Genomic DNA, 23,826 nt, shown 5'->3' with positions numbered 1-23,826 from the left:
AAATTCAAGGACAAAGGCATGTGAAAATATAATCTAAATCAAACCATGCACCTAAGGTAATTAATGGACTCTCCCAAGATCTATGGTAGACCACATCCTTCAAATAATATATCAACAATCATCACAAAATGGGATCCCAAAACTTTTAGAAGATGGGATGAATTGGAAGAAGAAGATATCTACAAGATGCTTTACAAAGAACCAAAAGAAGAATCTAATCAAGATCACATCATAATACGCGTTGAAAATTATGGAAAAGGTTTCAAGTTTTTACAAAAGATGGGATACGATGGAAGAGGTCCTCTTCAGATACAAAATAAGGGTATCATGGAACCATTACAACCTAAGGTAGTACCAAAGAAGTAGAGAACTAATAGACTTGGTTTCACACCATTGAGGTGACATGGTCTTGATTCTCAAGAAAAATTAAAAATTACTTATCACGCTTCCACTAATGACCAACATAAGGAAAGAAGTTATTCTATAGATGCAAATGAATGAGAATGGGGTTCCGTTAAATCATCTAGTGACAATGAGCTTGCAGAAACCTTCAGAGAACCTAGAAAACCCATTGAGGAAGAAAAATTTAGAGAGCTATTCAAAGTTGGTCAAGAAACATCATCAAATTCTACATCCCAAGATAAGAAAGATAGTGGTGAAGCATGGATAAAGACTTTTTGGGATCCCAAACTTTTTACGTCTCGAGGCTCTAGGAAAAACCATGAAAAGTGAGAACTCTCATTGTTGAGTGTCGTAGAGATGTCAATTCAATGTCTCTTACAATCAAGAGTGATGATGAGAGTACCATCAATAACCCTAGTGACTTTATTGACATACTCGAAGACTCTTGTGTCTTTACCCTTACACCTACCAACTTTCAAACATATCGATGGCCTTCCCCTCATTCACCTATTAGACCTGTGTGAATAATATTGTCATTGATGTCAATCAGGATATTATAGACATTATGGATGTTATGGAACTTATGCAAAGTGTTGTGGTTATGTATGTTGAGTTTAGTTGTTGTGGTTTTTGGTTAGGAGTTGTTATGCAGCATGGACACCTTTTGAGGTCCCATTGGGTTCTCATTGACCCCAATATCCTGGTATCAGTTATATGTCCCAGTGTCAACAATTTGCAGCTTTGGTATCTATCAGAAGTATCTCTTTGAGTTTTGTGATTGTGGTTTCATTGGTAAGTGTGGAGTCTATATTTTGGAGATGTTGAGTGTTATATTGTGGCAATAGGTTTGTTCTCTTGGGTCCGGATGACCCTTTCTCTTTTTTGGTAATCATGGTATATGCCTTGGTAATCGAAAGTATTGATAACGTGATGGGCTTGGTCGATGCACTATTTTGTATTTGTGTGTGTGTGTGTGTGTGTGTGTGTGTGTGTGTGTGTGTGTGTGTGTTTTTGTGAGTGATGGGTGACATAGAGAAGCAAATGAATCAAGAGGGAGTGAGTGTGATGTACAGAAGATAGTTGGCAGAAAAAGAAGCAATGTATGTGAGAGTTGCAGACATCGAAGGAAATTAGTATTGCAGTAGTCCTTTAGTAGACTTGTTGTTGAACAATAGTGCAAAGATCTCTAACTGGATCTTCTATAAAGTCAAAGATTTGTAATATGAGCTTAACTTGGAACTGATCTCATGCATTTGGAGGTGCAAACTTTCACAGTTCAACCCTTCCAATTGTAGTGAGCATTTTGACAGTTAGCCATTTTTTTGTATCTGCAGTGAGTAGTACGACAATTAGCCATTTTTGTAATCTGGCAGTGAGCCACCTATTTGTAAACAAAACTATAACTAGTTATATTTTCCTAAGAGTTAACACTCTGTATGTTTTTTCCCTTTTTGGGTTTTCCACGTACAAATTCTAGTGTTCATCTTGTTTATTTTGCATTATTTGTTTTAATTTTGAGGACAACTTCAATTGGTAAAAAGGTTTATTGTTTTAAATAAGTGGGAATACTTATTCACCCCCCCCCCCCGCTCTTAGTATTTTGGTGCTTTCAACCTAATCTACAATTGGTATCAGATCTTTGGTCCCTTGCTTGAAAATCCTAACCGCTTGAGGGAGATCTGTGTTGGTTGAGCCATGGCACCTATATACTTGGAGGAAGAATTTCAAATGGATGAAGAATTGAAGACAACCTTTGAAGATTTGGAAAGTGTTGAATCAGTGAATGAAAAACTAAAGGAGAATGTGAAGATTGTAAATGAATGTGTACATAAACTGAGAGAGCAAATCCAAAAATTCAAGTTGAGACATAAGGAGGTCAACAATTAGTTGAATCATGCAAATGAGACCATCAAAGAATTGATGCAAAAGATAGAGGACAAAGACAAGACAAAGTAGTTCTTGAAAGAGACATTAAAGCTAAAATCTGACGAGTATGAAAAGCTTGAACAAGAAGTGGGGAATCTGAAGGTAGAGAACAAGATCCTTGATAGCAGTAGGCTCCTAAAACATTTGATTAGCATGTAGAAAATCAAGCTAGACAAAACCAAAGTTGGTTACCAAACCAGTGTGCACTCAAATCAAAATATTAAAGAAAAAAGTAAGGATGTCAAAGAAAAGAAGAAGTTGGGAGATGAGAAGAAATCCCAGAATTAGAAATCAAATGCAAGAACCATCAATCTAACAACCCAATGCACAAAAGTACCCATCATTTAATGGTTATTGTTTTAAATGTAATAAATTTGGACACAAGTCAGTGAACTATAGAAGCATTCAATGTTATAGTTGCAAGATGTTTGGACATAAGGCAAGCCTTTGTAGGAATCATGTTGTGAATCAAAGTTATAACCCCATTGTTGCAAATAAGAAGAGTTAAAACTTTCAAGACATTGTTACAATTGCAATATCTATGGATACAAAGTCATCCAATGCAAATACATATCTCATTTAGTAATATTTGAGAAGAAAATTGTTAGTTGTTTCAAGTGCAATTAGCCCAGACATTATATTGACCTATGAAGGAAAGGAAACGAATAAACTTTTGTTGAAAAGAGTGCAATGAGGAGTGATGAACCAAATAAGAAGAAAAAATTTCTTTGGAGAAAGAAGAATGAGAACAAAGAAAGTGAACTTAAAGTACCAAAATTCGGTGCAGGCACATCTTCCTCCAGAAACTAAGCTTAGAGCTTCGAGTCAGGGAGAGTTATGATTAGAAAGAAAAATCTTCTAGCCTCTCCATATGTATGGATCATGTCACTAATCTGACATGAGAGTGCTTGTGTGGTATTCAATAATCAGAGGAATCATGATGAAATCATCAAAAAGATAGTTTTTGGTAGTGAAACCCTAATGAAACATCTTTAGTAAGATAAGTATCAGATCTTGAAGTTCGGTTATTTCATATCAGTTAAATTTGCTTGAGATCACTGTAAATAGTATAGCAACAATAAAGTGAGCAATGAAGAGTAATCATGAAAGGAAAAATGATCATTGGAGAATCTAGTAGCAAATAATTTCAAATTATGGACAAAGTGCTCCTGGATGAGTTTAACCCGAAGAAAATCATAATTGTTGAAGCAGGTTTCAAGGATGATGAATTGCAGAGGGTCAAATAATTAGAAGGAAAACATCTGAATTTGGGGACCAAATTCCCTTGTTTTGACAATACAGAGGTAATTGGAATAATCCTTAATCGTGTGTGAGATAACTTCATCATGTTGGATAAACCATATCCAATTACAAAGGAAATCATTTCTATGATCACCGGCTTGTGCGACAATGGAGAAGTTCCGGCAAAGAAATCAATTTTGAATAGGGAAGTGGAAGCCCTAACCGACGTGAAGGGTGATCGGCGAGCTCTTATCATCAGCATGATCATCAACCTTGTAATAAGGTATGTTGTCATCTATTACAAATTCTATTTCGGAAATAGGGAAGGAGCCACCTCAATAATTACAATATATATGACATATATGTTTGTAATGGAGAACAAATCATTTGACTTGTGTGAATTATTGAGAAAAATATTGTTAGAAAATATCAAGATGTCAAAAGAGAAGAATTATGCCTTTAGGTATGTATCATTGCTTATGAGTTTAGTCATGTACTATTTAGAATCCTTTCCGACAAAGGAAAATGTTATTTGGGAATCTGGTGTGTCAATTGCAAGACAAATCTTTAGATATCTGAACATATTGAATAACAGAGATGAGATTTCCAATAATTATTTTAAATCATTTATGGATATGTAGAGAGTTGGCCCAGTTTTTGTTTCTTTCTCTTCCGGTTCTAGAGAATCTTCTTTCGGAAAGAAGAAAAAGAGACAATGCATTCTTGTTGATGTTTCAGAGTCAAAAAAAATAAAGAAAGAAGATGTGGTGATAATTGATGATCTGGAATCCCTGCAGGCAAAGGAGTTTCGGAAATGAATGAGTAGGAAGCTGGAGACTCAGATGATGAGTCTAATTTGTTAAATCTTACTGACAGTGCAAATGGATTTCAGAAGATTGGTGTGAAATGGCTAACTTCAATCAAGTCAGATAGAATTGAGAGTATTTTGATGAAGTACCTGATCCAAAACAATATTATTTCAGAAGATGTCAGTAATCTACTTCTGGAATCATTGACAAAGATCCTGAAAGAGAGAATGTATGAGCAGTCAATTGAAGAAAAATGCCTGGATATGCAAAGTTTGTTGAATGAATGTACTAAAGCCAAAAAAGTACTTGTCAAATTGCATAACGGAATTGAAAGATTGTATCTGCAGTGCTAACGGAATCTATGGATATTATATCTCTTGGCTGACAACAATTGTGAAGCACAAAAGAAGAATTGATGCTATTGAAGCTGAATTGATGAGTCTAGGTAAATATTTTGATTTTCTAAATGATAAGGATGGTGAGAAGAGGAAAAGAATTAATGTTCTTCAAGTTGAGCTTCTTCTATTGCAAAGGCAGAAAGAAGCTTTGTGAGCATGTTTTGGAAAGTTAAGGAGATTGTGGAAGCTAAGCTAGAACACTTTTTAGTTTTTCTTGAGAATGCAATAGAGTATGAGCATAATCCAACTACTCTGGATAGATTTCCAAATTTTGTTGATTTGTTGGTTGAGTGTAGAATCCTTTTAGTGAGTATCAAACTGGCTACAAATGATGAATACTAAGGGAGGGGGGTGAATTAGTATACCAAAAAAAACTGTAAACAAACTCTTAAACAATTTAGTAGATAACCAGTACAACAGATTTACTAATAAACCGGTTAAGATAAATACAAACCAAATAGCAAACAAAGCATTCACCCACAAGAGCACAATCACCATAACACAAGATATTTGATGTGGAAACCCAAATGGGAAAAACCATGGTGAGTAGAAACTCACAAGTAACTATCTGCAGAATAGTAACCAGGTCGGTTAAGGTCATACAATGTTCTTCACCATAACAGATCCTGTTAGGAATCTAGATCTCTATTAGGAGATAAGTCCTGTTAAATACTACCTTGTTAAAGGATTTCAGATCCACAGTTTTGAACCACCTTGTTAGAGGATTTACAAAGGCTTTGTTGGGCTACCCAGTTAAGGGCTCTAGACTTGTCGAAGATGTGAGTAATCAACAAGTGAATGATCTAGCTAATAGCACAGTCTGCTTAATTAGATCCTTGGCAACTCATTGTTAATGCACTTCAGCATTACCTCAGTCTTCAATATCTCAACACTTTATCTCTTCAGATAGACCTAATCTTTTCTTCTATGATTGCACATACAAAAACCCTCATCATGTATACAAACCCTAGACATGATGTCCTTATAAAGGAATCTGATTTCATGTCGGTCCAATAGGATTTGACTACAAGTTCCTAGGTTCAGTGCATCTAGACACATTTGGTAACATGACACAAAAACACCACCAAAGTGTCGGTGGATGATAACTCATCACACATTATAGTAATACCAGTTGGTAACTCATCACAGAGTAATACCGGTTAATACAATATATCAATTACCAGTTGTCAAAAATGAAGACTGGTAGAACGTAGTGTTCCGATTAAAATTTAACTACCACTTGGGTCCTTTGTACCGCTTGGGTCTTCATACCGCTTGGGGTCTTCAGTCAATCTATGACTGGTAAACCTTCATCTGCAAAATACCGATAGTCTAAAGACTATACGTTCAATAACATATAATATCGGTTGGAATAATTACTGGTTGAGCATAACTCATACATCAAGAAAGTGTGTGTCCATCAATGACAATCAAAACATCATCAAAATGCCAACAATCTCCCCCTTTGGAATTGATGGCAACACTTAGGAAAATTTTGACATCTAAGTGTTTTACAACAATAACAAAAAAGATGTTATAAGCAAAATTACTCCCCCTGAGCATATGCATTCCTACCTTTGCAAAAATTACAAGTAAGTGCATTAAATGGTATCATTCACCAAAATTTTAATGTACACTTCTCCCCCTTTGCCAACAATGACAAAGTAATGCAAAGTAACCCCTGTTTCCTTATACAAAAATAGAGTAAATGTTTATGACAATAAGGAATGAAACTTATCAAAAATAGATTTAAAGTCCTACATAAAAGTTTTCATGGCCAATGTCCATGACTCAAGTAATGAGGTAGCAACCTCACTTTCAGTCTTCATCTGGAATGCTATTTCTTCCATTGCATCAATGGTACTCATCTCTTGAGTTACCGTAATAGCTTCCAGGTTGAGAAGACATTTCTGAAGAATCTGTAGTCTTGGCAATAGGAGTAGTTGAAGCTCCTACAAATCTTTAGTCCTGTTTCTGATCTCTAAGTCCATCTTGTCAGTTTGAAGCTGGTAATGATGAACGGTTTGGCCATAGGTAGTGAAGGAATCATATGGCATCTTGAAATTTTTGATATATGCCTATAACTCCGATTGGAGTTGAGTTTTCTATTTAAGCACATCATCACAGAATAGATAGGGTTGGTAGAATTTACTCAATAGTAATTTACTTTCACCCATAGTAACACTGATATCCTTCTGTTGCTTCCATAACTGAGTCCTCAATTCATTCAGTTTCTTGAATAAGGCAACATTGAGTTCCTTTTCATGCTTCTTCTTTGCATTTGCTTCAGCAACATCTTCCAAGCATTGTACTTGGTCTTCCACAATGGTACAAAGAAGTTTAAGCTTTGAAAGAGAGGAATCGATACTGGGGAGGTTGGTACCGGGAATCAGACTGGTAAGGGTGTCAACCGTAGTTTGTATGACATCCCTTTCCTTCTTCCTTTGCAACTCTTCTAGACTCTCATGTGCAAGTTTGATGCCTCGCAACAGCTCGGACTCATCTGCTAATTGAAGATCAATAGGAATGTTGGTATCAACCTGTTTGAGTTGATCACCGGTTGCCTTAGGAGTCTCTGCTTGATTGTTCTTCTCTGCTTCCTTCTCCTCTTCTACTTTTTTCTTATCCTTTTCTATCTTCTTGTCCTCTTCCTGCTTTTTCTTCTCTTCCTCCTTCTTCCTTTCTTCTTCTCTTCTTCTCTTCTTTCCTCTTCTCTTCTTCTGTCCTCTTCTCCTCTTCTTTTTTCTTCTCCTCTTCTTGTTTCCTCTCCTCTATTTTTCTCCTCTGCTTTCTTCTTCTCCTCCTCTTTCTTTTTATCTTCCTCTTTCCTCTTGATTTCTTCTTGTTTTTCTTTTTCCTCTTGCTCTTTTGTCGCTTTCTCTTTTTCAGCTTTTTCTTTGTCCTATTTCTCTTTCTCTTTATCCGGAGTGACATCCTCGGTATCTAATGCATCCACATCAATGAGATCATTTTTCTTTGTCACTCTTTCACCTTGACCATCAAATAACTCATTCAGTTGACCTGAGGATAGGTCAAGTGCTTGATCAACCTGTTTAGCAGCTTCTGATACTTGATGCATTCTGACAGCAGCTTTAGCACATGTATGTGTGTCCTTTTCCACTTTGGAAGATCTACCTTCTAGTAGCCTGAGTCTTCTCCTCCTCATGAAGAAAATGCCTTTGTACGTATCCATTATTACAAATAATTCAAAATTTGAGGCATCAGGAAAGTGTTGTGCAAAAATTTTCTCCCTGATCTCCTGTTCCTTTTCAATGACAATGCACCATTTATTAACTAAATAATTATATAAAGAATCTAGTGTAACCGATCTAATTTCAGATGGTGACCGATCATTAACACATAAATATTTGATGACTTCCTATTCTACTTCTTCTTTCTCACTATCAGTAAAATCATCAAAATACTCCTTCAAATCATCAAGCAATTTCCTACTAATATTCTTAATTGTTCTTTGACAATGTGTCAAAGGTTTATAAGAGGAAATATCTATATTTACCGGTGCAGAAGTTGCAGGTGCATTACCGATAGACTTTTCCTTCTTGCTTGATTGCCTTGTCTTCTTTGTTTGAATTTCTAGTTCAGTGTCCTCTGACTCCAGTGAGTTGCTTTTGGTTTTCCACTTCCTCTCAAATACCTTTTTAGGTTTCTTCTTTGCTAGTGACCGCTTGGTCACTTTTGGACTGGCAAAGGTAACCAGTGTAGATGTCGATGGCACTTCTTTTCCCTTTTTATGCTTAGGTTCCTCTACCGGTGTGACCCTCTCTAAGTAGGTACCGGTCCTCTTTTTCTTAGCATCCAGTGGTGAGGCAAGTAGGGTAGAGGCATACCCGATCAAAATATCGTTCACCACTTCATACCCCATAGGTTCCACCGCTTCCTTTATGGGTTCCACCACTTCCATTATACATTCATCTGTCTTTATTGTGAAGAAGATGTAATCTTCATACTTCTTTACTATATCACCAGATATCTTTATTCTATGGTTCATCTTCCGCTTGAATTCATCAAAGTACTTGTTAAGAACCTCAGGATACCCAGTTCCCACTGTTTGAAGACTTTCCCTGATTTGTTTGGAAATTGGTAGGTCAGCAAACCATTGAACATCACCTACTCCAGGGAAATATCCTTGAAATTAGAAGAATAAACTGACCAGAAGTTGCCCAAACCTGAACCTCAGTGAATTGTCCTGTTTGATGGATTTCAGGTTCAACATCAATTGCTTTTGCAAATAGGTACATAGGTCAAATGTGGTGTTTCCTTGATCATTATGTAAGCAACATTCACCGCAGCAGCAGGAACATAATTCATTCTACTAGAATAGAATAACCTATAGCCAATCACCATGCAAGCATATTTTACCAGATCATCTTTAATGGTGTTGACGATCATTGCCCATTGGTCACTCACAAAACCCGTGAGCTTTGTCATTTTTGTTTTGGTTTCCTTTCAAAGATCTGGCACCTCTCCAACATTATAGAAACTGGTGATGGCATGAATCACTTTAGGTGTGATATCATGCGTCTGCTCAAGGTACATCTTGTCACCATGTACTCTGGTAAGGATGATGCAGATATGTTCTTCTATGAACTCTTCCAGAAAATACACCGCATTATGCAGTTTCATCTTCTCTAGGATACTATATTCAGGTTTGATCTTCTTATCATCCCCATAGAATAGACCTAGCTGGGAATGAATCACTAAGGATCCTCGGTCTTCCAATTTATAATATATATACCCTGAAATGTCTCCCTCTACAATAACTTTGGTAGGTATCTGTGATAGGGCATTGTATTTCATCTTCTTTTGAAGAAATTTGGCTAAATCTACAAGTACGCTAGAACTGGAGTGCGATGCAAAAGCCATGATTAAATGATAAACAAGAATTTCGAGAAATACCTTCACAATCCAAAATTTAAGGTTTGCCAATGTCGCTCACAATACACCACTTTGGTTGCTAGAACACCACTTAGTGTTCTTCACTAATAGATTGAAAGGATTACTGGATTCCTCTGTAAGATTTTTGAATTCACTTTGAATTGCTAGATGAATTGCTCTTTGTCACTCTGCTCTTGAAAAAATCTTCTTTTGAAAACTGATAAGTGAAAATGATGACGAAAATCCCTTTCAAACAAGTTCTCACCTACCACAATAAATGCATCACCGTTAGGGCATAAACCCTAATTTTGTCTTTCACCACTTCAGATTTTTTGTTGATTGATAGGTAACACATATCGGTAAGTGTCTTTACCGATATAAACTGGGGGTTCAAAATATTTCACCGATGTGTTCCCCCTAAGCTTTTCTGAAGCTCAGTTTGTCGGTTTAGAGACTTCCACACTAGGTGCAGAAGCATGTTCATTTTGTGACTCTCTTTCTAATTTCTTTTTCCAAGTTTTGTTCATTTCCACTTGAACAATTTCAACATCAATCTTCCCTTCTTGAGTGATCGATATATCATCTGATAGGTTCTTTCTCAATCTGCAAGTTCTGGCAGTGTGTCCCGGTTTGTTGCAATGATAGCATACCATTCCAGGTGTTCTCCATGGTCCATTATTCATATTTCCATTCTTCCTTCTGTATGTTGCAGTAGTATGACCACTACCACAATAGATCAAACAGGTTGCTCTCCAACTGGTTGCTGCTTGATAACCAACTGACCAATGGTCATATGTATTGTACCGGTTGGGATTCCAGTTCACGGGATATTCCAGAATAACTCCTTGAGTCCTTGGAGGATATCTACCGGTGTTGTACAAAACTGACCTGCATTCAAATTCTCTATGCCCAAACTTGTTGCATGCATAACAGTTTCCATTGAATCTATTGGATCTACGCATATTGTTTTGAAAGTAAGGAAAATTATTGTAGGCCTTGCTTCTACACACATTAGCAGTATGTCCTTCTTTGAGACAATTAAAGCAAATATGTTAAAAATTTTACTTACCTTTATCCTTGGATGTTGGTTGCTTCTTTGATGTTTCAGCTTTTGTTCCAGAAGTCTCACCTTTCTCATACCCAGAGAAACCAAGTCCATTGGTATCCTTTACTAGCTTTACCGATTCTAGCTTTTGCTCTAGCTTAGCAGTACTCTGATTGAATTTGGCAAGTATTTCCTTTGACTCAATAAGCTCCTTGGAAATAGTAGCATTGGACTCCATCAAGGTTGCATTCTCAGAGATAGCCATGTTTAGTTCACCTTGTATTTCTTCTTTTTCCACTTTACTCTCCTAGAGATGAGTTGTAAGGACACTGATTTCTTGCTTCAACTTGGAGATCTCATGATCTCTGTGTTTTACTAGATCTTCATCTTTCCTTCTGTTCTCAAGCTCTTGACTCATTCTGATAGTCAGTCCTTCCAACTCCCTTCTCAGATTGGCTTTACATTCATTCAGTTTTTCAACTTCTTCAACTAGGGCATCCATGTCAGCTTCATCAGAAGAGCTATTTTCAGTATGTTCCATCAATTTCTCAGCATGCTCTCTTCTTTTGGCCAAAGAGGCTTTATACTTGACTTTGAGTTCATCATAGGCTCTCTCAGTTTGAGTGAGACGATGAGTAAGTTCCCTCACACTGTATTCCCCCATATCTCCTTCCAAGTGGTTAGACTTATAGAAAGGTTGTCTTTAATACCAATTGATGAATACTAAGAGGGGGGGGTGAATTATTATACCAAAAAATACTGTAAACAAACTCTTAAACAGTTTAGCAGATAACCAGTACAACAGATTTACTAATAAACTGGTTAAGATAAATGCAAACCAAATGGAAAACAAAGCATTCACCCACAAGAGTGTAATCACCATAACACAAGATATTTGACGTGGAAACCCAAATGGGAAAAACCACGGTGAGTAGAAACTCACAAGTAACTATCTGCAGAATAGTAACCAAACAGGTTAAGGTCATACAATGTTCTTCACCAAAATAGATCCTATTAGGAATCTAGATCTCTATTAGGAGATAAGTCCTATTAAAGACTACCTTGTTAAAGGATTTCAGATCCACAGTTGTGAACCACCTTGTTAGAGGATTTACAAAGGCTTTGTTGGGCCTACCCGGTTAAGGGCGCTAGACTTGTCGAAGATGTGAGTAATCAACAAGTGAATGATCTAGCTAATAGCACAGTCTGCTTAATTAGATCCTTGACAGCTCATTGTTAATGCACTTCAGCATTACCTCAGTCTTCAATATCTCCACACTCTATCTCTTGAGACAGACCTAATCTTTTCTTCTATGATCGCACATACAAAAACCCTCATCATGTATGCAAACCCTAGACATGATGTCCTTATAAAGGAATCTGATTTCATGTCGGTTCGATAGAATTTGACTACAAGTTCCTAGGTTCAGTGCATCTAGACACATTTGGTAACATGACACAAAAACACCACCAAAGTGTCGGTGGATGATAACTCATCACACATTACAGTAATACCGGTTGGTAACTCATCATAGAGTAATATCAGTTAATACAATATACTGACTACTGGTTGTCAAAAATGAAGACTGGTAGAACATAGTGTTCTGATCAAAAGTTAACTACCGCTTGGGTCCTTCTTACCACTTGAGATCCTTGAACTGCTTGGGTCTTCATACCGCTTGGGGTCTTCAGTCAATCCATGATGGGTAAACCTTTATCTGCAAAATACCGAGTCTAAAGACTATACATTCAATAACATATAATATCGATAAAACAATTACCGGTTGAGCATAACTCATACATCAAGAAAGTGTGTGTCCATCAATGACAAGCAAAACATCATCAAAATGCCAACAATAAATTCTTGGGAAGTCCTTCCGGAACTAAAGGAAAAGTACAACATTATATTTCCGAAGAAGAGGAGCTGAAGGTTTCCTTGTGAAAGATTCACATTTTTTGTTGTATATACATGTTCTTTCTCTTCTTTTTCTTTTCTTTTGTCTTTAGTGGTATCTTTTTTCCTTGATGTCAAAAATGGGGAGAAAGAAAATAATAATATGAGTTCAAGGATTTGAGGACTTGCTTGAGGGAGAGTTGGCACAGTCATGTTTTGAATATGTTTTGCCATTAATGACAAAGGGGAAGATTGTTAGACTTGTATGAATAATATTTTCATTGATTTCAAACCAGTCATTTGGTTTTGTACTGGTTAGTATATGCAAGCCCAAACATTATGGACATGATGGACGTTATGGATCCTATGCAAAGTGTTATGGTTATGTATGTTGGGTTTAGTTGTTGTGGTTTTTCGTTAGGAGTTATTATGCAATATGGATAGTTTTGGATGATGACCTTTTGAGGTCCCATTGGGTTCTCATTGACCTTGGTACCCCAGTATCAGTTATGTGTCCCGGTGTCAGCAGTTTGTAGCTTTGGTATCTATCAAAAGTATCTCTTTGAGTTTTGTGATTGTGGTTTTATTGGTACACGTGGAGTCTACATTTTGGAGATATTGAGTGTGATCTTGTGATGATAGGTCCACTCTCTTCGGTTTGAATGACTTGTGCTCTTTTTTGGTAATCATGGTATATGCCTTGGTAATCGGAAGTACATAAAGGAATTATGTAGAAGTATTAAGGAGGCCGACATGAGCTTATTGATAACGTGTTGGGCTTGGCCAACACACTATTTTGTATTTGTGCTCTCTAGTATGTGTGTGTGTGTGTGTGTGTGTGTGTGTTTGTGTTCATAAGTGATGGATGACATAATAGATTGAATGAATCAAGAGGGAGTGAATGTGATATGCAGAAGATATTTGGCAACAAATGATGCAGTGTATTTGAGAGTTGTAGACAACGAAGGAAATTAGTAGTGCAGTAGTCCTTTATCGGACCTGCTATTGAACAGTAGTGCAGAGATCTCTAACCGAATCTTTTTGTAAAGTTTGAGATTTGTAATATGATCTTAACTTGGAACTGATCTCATACATGTGGATATGCAAACTTTCTTAGTTCAACCCTTTCAATTGTAGTGAGAATTTCGATAATTAGCTGTTTCTTTTGTATCTGCAGTGAGTTGTCTGACAGTGAGCCATTTTTGTAATCTAGAAATGAGCCACCCTATAGTGAGCCACCTATTTGTAAAGAAAACTATAACCAGTTATATTTTCCTACGAGTTAACACTCTCAGTGGTTTTTCCCTTTTTGGGTTTTCCACATACAAATTTTGGTGTTCATCTTGTGGTTGTGTTCTTGTTTATCTTGCATTCTATTTTAATTTTGAGGACAACTTCAATTGGTAAAAAGGTTTATTATTTTAAATAAGTGGGAATACTAATTCACCCCCCCTCTCAGTATTCTGGTGCTTTCAACCTTATCAACATCACCATCAACTCATTGACTGGGACCAACAACGACGTCCACAACTTGACACATTCCAAAATAATGAGGACTTCGTTGATTACCTTGGAATAAGAGATGATATCCCTTTGGGGGACTATAAAATAGGATACACAATTGAAATCAACAATGTGGAATACTTTGGAGAGGGTGCCAAATATTCTAGTCATACAAATATTAAAATAAAAATAAATAATGGGTCTTCTGGTGAAAACTGCACTACGACACTTTTTGACCCCAAAAAAGTAAAAATAAAGGAGGCATCTAATGCTGAAAACCTCTCTAAGACACCAAAGGATGGAAGGTTTGAATCCCTCCCCATGGCATCAGATTAGGAGAAGTCATCTATGTTTATTGAAGAGATGATAAAAACAAACATTGGGATTAAAGATGTACCACACAACATTTTCCTTGCACAATCATTGACATAAATTGAGCGACTAAAGTTCACAATTTTTTTCACAGAGAGATAAAATTTGCATGGTTGTATGTGGATATGCCTAGACTAGATCCTGACTTGGTCATGCATCACTTGACTATTACTCTAGGCACCAAACTAGTTAAAAAGGAATTGTGAAAGATGCATCCACGGGTAAAATTACTAGTGAAAGTTGACGTTGAAAAGTTGTTAGATGTTAGCTTTATTAGACCAATTGATTATTTAGAATGGATTTCCAATCTTGTGCATGTCAGAAAACCAGATGGAAACATAAGGATATGTACCAATTTTAGAGACATAAATATGGCTTGTCCCAAGGATGAATTCTCATTGCCAAACATTGATTTGATCATCTATCTCATAGTAGGCCATGCAATGTTATCATTTATAGATGGATTCTCTGGATACAACCAAATCAAGATAGCACCTGAAGATCAACACAAGACAATATTCACATGTCTGTGGGGTACCTTTTGTTGAAACATTATGCCCTTTAGATTGAAGAACGTAGGTGCCACATATCAGAGAGCCATGACAATAATGTTTCATGGCATCATGCATGTTACCATGGAAGACTATGTTGATGATGTTTTAGGAAAATCAGTTACAAGAGAAGAAAATTTGGATGTTTTAGCAAGTATTTTTGATCACTTGGAGAATTATAAAGTTAGATGGAATCCCAAGAAATGCGTATTTATAGTGACCTCCAAGAAACTCTTAGGATACACAGTATCACGAGGCATTAAAGTAGATTCAACAAAATTCAAATCAATTTTAGAGATGCTTCCTCCTAAGAATATCAATCTACTAAGATCATTGCAAGGAAAGCTCCAATCAATTTGCAGATTCATAGCACAACTCACAAATTAAGTGTCATTCATTTCAGTATTTCCTTCATAAGCACATCAAGTTTAAGTGGGATGACAAATGCCAACAATATTTTCAATTTCTTAAAGAGTATCTCTCGAATCCACCAGTGCTTATACCACCAATTCAAGGAAAACCATTGTTACTCTACATATCAGCAACAATGACAACACTGGGGGCACTTTTGGCACAACAAGACCATGAAGGAAAAGAACGAACCATCTACTACATTAGTCACACATTGGTAGGATATGAGGTTAATTACACTCCAAATGAGTGTGTGTGTCTTGCCATAGTTTTTGCTTCCCAAAATTTTTTTCATTACATGCTATCTCACAAAACAAAGCTTGTAGCAAGAATTGATCCATTGAAGTATCTAGTCAACAAATCAACTTTCACAGGTAGGCTAGCTAAGTGGGTACTGATGTTAAGTATGTTGACAAAAAATATATCAAAGGATAAGTCATTGTAGATCAACTCACAAATGCACCAATGGTAAATTGATTCTCCTCTTGTATCAGATTTTTGGATGAATCCATCTTCACGGTGACAAAATTAAAGTTATGGCAACTATATTTTGATGGATCCTTTACACAACATGGAGTAGGAGAAATTATACTATTCATCACACCTCAAGAGGATTTTATTCCTAAGTCATAGCGATTATCTTTCCCTTGCATGATCAATATTGTAAAATATGAGGTATTGACAACAGGTCTACGAATTGCAGTTCAATAGAAGATCCAAGAGCTTCATGTTTTTGGGGACTCTCAACTTGTGATTTGTCAAAAAAATTATGATTAACATCAACCAGAGATGAGAAAATAATGCCTTGAAAAAAAATGGTGGATGACTTCAAGAATTATTTCATAAAGAGACTTTGAGTGGATACCGAGAGAAAACAATCGAGCTATAGATGTTATGGCTACCATTGTCTCCTTGACTGATATGCCACAAAACATGACCCGCTGTGAGTTTTTGGTGAATAATATTTTGGTCCCTATATATGAGATCACTCCATTTGAATTAATATGTCATGTTATTGGTTTCGATTCCCCTTTGTGTGACAATATTTGCACCTACCTTTGCGATAACACCCTTCCACCTAACCTTTCCAATAACCAACATCGTAACTTCATTCATCAAACTTGTTGTTACATCATCATTGCTGATACACTCTACCAACAGGTTATAGATACTACTCTTCTTAAATGTTTATAGAGTGAGGAATTTCAAATCGCATTGCATGAAATCCACAAAGGTATATGTGGGGCTCATTCTAGTGGTCCAACCTGAGCCAAGAAACTTATGAAGACTGGTTATTACTATCCTACAATGGATAAATATTCATACCAGTTTGTCGAGAAATGCAAGCAATGTTAGATTCATGGAAACCTAATACATGAACCAACATAGGAACTTCAATCGATTGCTACTCCATGGCGCTTTATTAGTGGGGACAAGATCTCATGGGCAAGATTCACCCTCCATCACCCAATGGCCATAAATTCATTATCACAACAACTGGGTATTTCACTAAGAAGATTTGACGCTATCCCTCTTGTTATCATTATTTTTGTTTTAGGAGAAAACAAGGTAACCCCCTATGGATTTTTCTCAAATTCGTCCTCTTTTCTCTAAGTTTGGTTTATGAGGCATTTTCATCGCCTCATTTGTCCTTGAATGATTGGTATTCAATTTCCAAATTTCATCTTTTTAGTTAAAATTTAAATTTTAACTTAAAGTAATGGTTTTCCTGTTCTAGTGTGAAATCGGGTTTAAAATTCAACTTTACACCACTTTGAGTGCTTAGGTGCAAAATCGGATTCTAAACCCAAAATTGCACTAGGATGTCTTTTTAAGGTGTATTTCGGGCTTCTAAGTCTGACTTACACCTCTTTGGGCATTTTGGTGTAAATCGGACTTACAAGTCTGAAATACACCATTATGTTGCATGTATTTGCAATTAATGTTTGAAGAGTCCAATTCTTTTTTGGTTTCTTTCTTCCCTTTATTATCGATTTGTCTTTCTTTCTTGTCATTTTTATGTGGAGATTCATAAGGTGTTGAAGCTCTTTTTGCTTAAGATTAGATTCATCTTTCCCATGGTATGTATTTTTGGCCTTACCCTCATGATTTTTATTAAGTGAATCTTTGATTTGTCTCTATCAGATTTGAGCACGAACAACATACATCAAAGTTTTTACGTCAATGCATATTGTTAATATTCAAAATTGTATTATCATTTTTAATCGATTCAATTTTATAAACCCTAGCGTTTGGTGTGAGTCAAGTTCAAACCCAACCCACATCCTTATCTTTTTTGCTAGTCCTTAGTGGATGGTGGGGTTCTGACCCCACAATACACTAGAGCCTTTCTCCACGATGCGTGGTGGGGCCACAGCCTCGTCACCCACCTTTACCTTTTAGTTTTTCGTAGTGCCCACTTTTGGTGTTAGTCAGGTTTATATCCCCAACTTCCACCAAATACTTATGCCAAGGTGTAAGTCGGGGTTATAAACCTAACTAACACCATGTCGCTTGTTGCTTTGTGAACTTTTTCATTTCATGATGTATATCGGGTTTACAACCCCGATATGCACCTACAAGTTTTGATCTTCCCAAGTGCATATCAAGGTTGTAAACCTGACATGCACCTCTTTGTTTTGTGGTTTTCCCTAAGTGTATATTGAACTTGCAAGTCCAATATGCACCTCCTTTGTGCCTTTCGATTTTCCCCAAGTGAAAATCGGACTTGTAAGTCCAATATGCACTTCTTGTTGATTTTCACTTTTTCAAAGTACTAATCAGACTTATAAGTCTAATTTGCACTTGATACACACACTTAAAAATTGGGATTTTTTTAACCAATTTGTAATCAATTGAAGGTTTTTGTTCTACCAAATGGGATTCATATATCTCTGAAAGGAGGCTAACTAACTCAAATATGGTGATGATCTCTTTCAATGTTGTAGTGCAATTATTTCCAAATGACGAAGCCGTCACCAAACAAAAGAACAATGAAGTTTAAGAAGAAAGAGCTTCATCCAATTTTTCCTCCTTCTTCTATATTATCAAACATTGACAATATCAGAGATATGGAAATTGGGCATGTAGATCTTGAATTTTTTTGAAAAAGAGATAGAGAGCCACCAGTGTCCTACAAAATGGAGCCCACCATCAACAATGGAATTCATTTGATTGTAGCATTTCCCATGTCAACACAAAACCTTGAATTTGTGTTAGCCTTAGCTAACGGGTATGATCCTGCAATTAGATCAATGAAGGATGTAGAAGGGAAAAAAACTCTCATCAATCTCGACGATGACTTCTTTGATACAATTTTCAAGTGCTCGCATATAGATCAATATTCTAACATTGACATGAAATCAGAAGTGACCTATTATGATAATAACTCAGATAAGTGTAGGAGGAACATCAATGAAAATTGGTTGAAGACTCCTAGACCTACAATTGCAAGGTAGCTTGAGACTCTTCCTCAAAGTGATTTCATTGAGGAGGTCAGTGATCTAATTACTCTTCTAAGTAGAGTAAACGGACTTCCAACTTCAAACACTTGTTACAAATGGATGTATCACTACATTCACATCATTAGGAAGAAGAAGAAGATCCATTGGGTAAAGAAAATTGCAGATGCATTGTGTGAGCAATTGAGTAAAGTGCCTACCACCTTAAAGTTCTACGTGACTTCATATCTTATATATGTAGCCACCTCAATGAAGCATTTTCCAGGATTATCTACCATAGGTGACAAGAGCCAGATTCTTGTTTATCAATACTTCACTCAATTAACTCCCAATGAGAGTTTGCATCATTTTAGGAGAGTAAATGATGCTTTCTCCACCCATTACATGTGCATGTTTGATAAGGAAGTTAAGAAGAAGAGAGTGTAATATGAGGCTTGGAATGTAGTAAATCAATATGGATATATCTTTTTGCAGTTCCCTACATTCACATATCTCAGGATTGGATGCTTTGATGAAGAGCCTTTCATGCTTCCAAGGTATTCGTCAAACAAAATCATTCTCGTGGAAATGGATCGTCAAATGATATCAATACATGAGCACCAATGTGGAGCTCATAAGACTAGTCTCAAGTTCTCCTTTACTATTAGGAGATATTCTATCAATTCTATCTATAAGGCTCGATCCATGGAGAAGGAAATGAGGAGAGTAAAAATGAAAATCTTTAAGGCCAAGAAGCAGTTTGAGTACAGGGGCATGAAGAATAAAATCAATAAAAGTTACACCCATGTCCACCGAATTCAAGATGTTTGAATTGATTGTCGATCCAGATTGAAGTTGTCAAATCACCTTTTCCTCTTATCTAGTAGCCTCAAAAGGAAAATATCTCAATAAGAGCCAAGTTTAAGAAGATTCTTGCCAATACTAATGTTTGGTTATCTCAAAAAGGCATCCAATTGAAACCTTTTCAGACCGGATCCAAAGATAATACTGCAGAGCCTACGAAAAATAATTTTGAGTTGAGGACCAAGAATAGACAGAATCCTATGGCTCCAAAGGGCCCAAAGTTCAAATTCATAGCTGGGAATATCAAGATTCAAGGTGAGTCTTCAGCTCAAGAAACTAAAGATCATGATGAGGATGATGAGGAATTGCTTGAAGAAGATAATGAGGGCTAAGAAGAAGAAGAAGATGATGATCCTGAAAAGGAGCAGGAAGAAGGAGAAGAATTTGATGAGGAAGAATTACCTAAAATTCCAAGTACTTTCCAGTCTCAAGAGACACAAGAAGGTATTCCTCTTTCATCATGTGATGTTACAGGTACCACTTCCATTTTAGTTTTTGATATTGTTCCTTTGGGTTCCACCATCTCATTTTCATCTCAAGATCCTTAAATTCATCTCATCCTTCCATGACCACTAGTGAATCTGCCCTTGATATACTTCATGACAACCTTGATAGTGTTTTCCTTCCTAATCTGTCTGAGGTTAACTCTTCCATGTTGGAATATTTTTATGTTTATGATAGAAAGCCAAGTTCTTCCTAGGGTCTCCATTTCTCAAAATCCACCTGCCATCATCACCTCTACTCCACCCATTGTTACTATCAACGTCCAATCTCAGGAGTTAGCATCACAAGCGTTAATTGTTAGAGTGGATGATGATACACCTTTTCCACCTTAGAAAGTATCTAACACTCCTAAATGAAAGAAGCAATCCATCTCTCTAGATGAATTTGATTTCAACCAATTGGTTTCTACTAAGCTAAAAAGTACAAAGAAAGCCAAAACTTTGTCCAGGGTAAATGTGGATAAATCAAAGAACAAGTATGTTGAAATGGCAGTTCCTCCTCTGGATACAGATTTGGATAAAGTTCATCCCTTTGAATATGTTATCAATGGGATTGACCTTGGAAAACAAACAAATGAAGGTATAGTGGAGGATGCTTAAACATATTTCCAACATCTTGTGACAATGTTTAATGAAGGTCAAGAAAGACAAGTTAAAGAAACAAGTAGATAAACTCACTGAAGTTTTGATCAAGATAACCAAGTCATCAGAGGTAGTTGATCTTGTCACTTGTTCAGTGGATGAACAAATCATTAGACAAGCTAAACAAGTCAATTCTCGTGGGAGAACAATTGACGAATGGATAGATAGGTTGCTGAGCCAAAGAAATCGCCTACGTTCAGTAATTGCTCTATTGAAAAACTTGGAGGAGGTAAAGATTGATATTGAAATAATTTTGAATTTATTTTCAAATGAATTAGAGGTATATGAGAAAGCCTTTGGCTGTTGGTTGAAGTTAGAAGATTCCCAATTGGATTTTTTGGTTGACAATGGAATACTCCCTTCAAGGGATATGTATGTATTGAGCAAACTAAAGTATTAGAAAATCGGATGAATGTCCTAGAAACACTTATCAAAGATGTGAAAAAAGAAGAGAATGAATGTAGTGATAAAGGGAAGGACATCATTGAGAATATATCGACACTTCCTTGCACCTTCCTCGATGAGAATCAAAAACCCCTTCATGAAGATGTCATTGTCAAAAAAATTAGTTTTATAGTTGGTGAAGAGGTTGACTAACAAGTTTTCTCTTTATCCTCAATTGATAAGTTGGTAGACATCCAATTAAATTTGGATGATTTAGCCTCTCTTTTGAAAAATTATAAGAAATGCTACATGAGCCTCAGAGATTCTGTCACACAGGTCAAAGTCATAACAAGCCATACCAAGGGACCTAATGGGGAACAAATGAAAGCAGTTCTAATTTTTTTTAAGGAATTCATGAAGTAAGAGAAAAAGACAGTGTCTGGTGACACTTAGTATTTTTCATAGTTTAGAATTTGTAGGTGCATTTTTGTAATAAGACTTTGACACTTCAAGTGTCATTTTGTATTTAAGTTTTTGCACCTAGGGATCACATGAGTTCTAAGTCAAATAGGACTCTTCTTTGATTTAGTCAGAGTTTTTCCTTGATTTCCTCAATGCACCTCACCTATATATATGAGGTTGTTTATTGTAATTTTTATCTTTAATCTGTATGTAACAAAAACTCCATTGAAGTGAAGAGCAAAAGTGAAACTTTGTGTTCCTATTGTTATTTTGCAAACTTGATAAAATAAGAAGAAAACTTTGGCATTCACACTTTGTGTTGGATTCATCATGATTTATGGTGAGAGTGTTCTTACATCATTCTTGTTGTAAATTATTATTTTTCTCAAGTAAAGGTGTTGTAGAGAAAATATTGTTAAAGATTACAAACAATTGTTGATTTGTGAATTTTGTGTCATATTTCAACTCTAGCTAATATAATTAGGAATTGGTGAATTTGATATCAATTTGAAGACTTTGAGCTTCATATTGGTATTTTCAAGATTAAAGTTAGCTAAAATATAATAAGATAACATTTCAAAGACTTTATGCTTTGTTGTGTCATCTTGGAAAAGAAATCTTAATCTGAAGACTTTGAATTTCATTTTATCATTTTGGAAAAATATTGTTTAAAGTTGTAATAGGATATAAAGTTAAATAATTTGTGCTTTAATTTTAGTATCTCAATTTGATACCATGGGTTTTAGAAGAAATTATTTGAAGAAAGGTTGATAGGAAAATAATGATTTTAAGACTTTGATCTTAAACACTCTTTTTCCCATCCCAGAGAAGCATTGGAGGACTTTGGGCCTTTATAGAAACTTTGCTTCTTTACTTATTTGTATTTTTATCATTCATACATTTTGAGTTAATTTGTAACATTGAAATTGTAAGAATTATTGCTGCTCTATATTGTAAATTATTTCTTGAAGAAAGAGGAGAGAATGACATTTATTCTAAAAAAGAGGGTAGGATGATGCACCGCCCAAGTTTAGATTAGAAATTGAAAATTATATCTTGTTCTAGAAAGGTAGATTAGTAAGTTAAAGGGGGAGACTTCCCTTAGAAATTAGGAGAGATTCAATCTCACACACTATGGCCAAAACCTCAATTTTGTAAACTTATCTAGTTTGCAAAATTTTCAACCAACACCTCTCATCCAAATCACCGGTAAGTAGATTGCCACTTTTATCCTCAATTATATCATTTGCAGATATGGTATTCCCATTTCCATCATCACAGACAATGGATGGCCCTTCAAAAATTTGGAAATTTGTGAGATTTGTGACTGATTCCATATTCACCATCGCTTTTCCACTCCATACTATCCCCAAGGTAATGGTCCAGTGGAGGTGTCAAACAAAACCATTCTCTGGATCCTTAAAAAGACAGTGGATGATGTTGGTTGCAATTGGCATATTCAACTTAATCCTACATTATGGGCTTATCGTACAAGTGTATGCACACCTAATGGAGCTATCCCCTATTCACTTGTCTATGGTGTTGAAGCCATCTTGCCCATTGAGGTCGATTTTCCATCTTTATGGGTCTCCTTAAATAATTTGATTAGTGATGAAGACTATAGAGTCTCTCGCTTGCAAGATTCATAATTATTAGATGAGTGTCGATAGAATGCATTTAATCATCTGAAAGCATATCAACAACACATGAACCACAATTATAATCACAAGGTGAAACCTCACACATTTGAGGTTGGTGACTTGGTCCTAAGAGAAAACTCTAAAAAATCAGTAGGACAAAGAGAAAAGGGGCAAGTTTGAACCAAATTGGCTTGGACCTTATGCCATCATAATAGTTTATGGCTTTGGTGCATATCAGTTATTAACACCAGAAGGAGAACCATTGGATGATCCTATAAACACCATGCACCTTTGTAGGTTATATACATAGATTTTCAAAGAATCCCATTCAAAAATACAAAACAAAGTTAAAAAAATAAAATTCATCCAATGATGAAAACCACTTTAGTGGTGTTGTGGGAAAGTACCATGGTGAAAATTGAGTTATTGGCATCATGTGTAG

This window comes from Cryptomeria japonica, chromosome 11 (assembly GCF_030272615.1).
Source record: "Cryptomeria japonica chromosome 11, Sugi_1.0, whole genome shotgun sequence".
NCBI classification, from domain to species: Eukaryota; Viridiplantae; Streptophyta; class Pinopsida; order Cupressales; family Cupressaceae; genus Cryptomeria; species Cryptomeria japonica.
Note: the sequence above shows the minus strand (reverse complement) of the source record.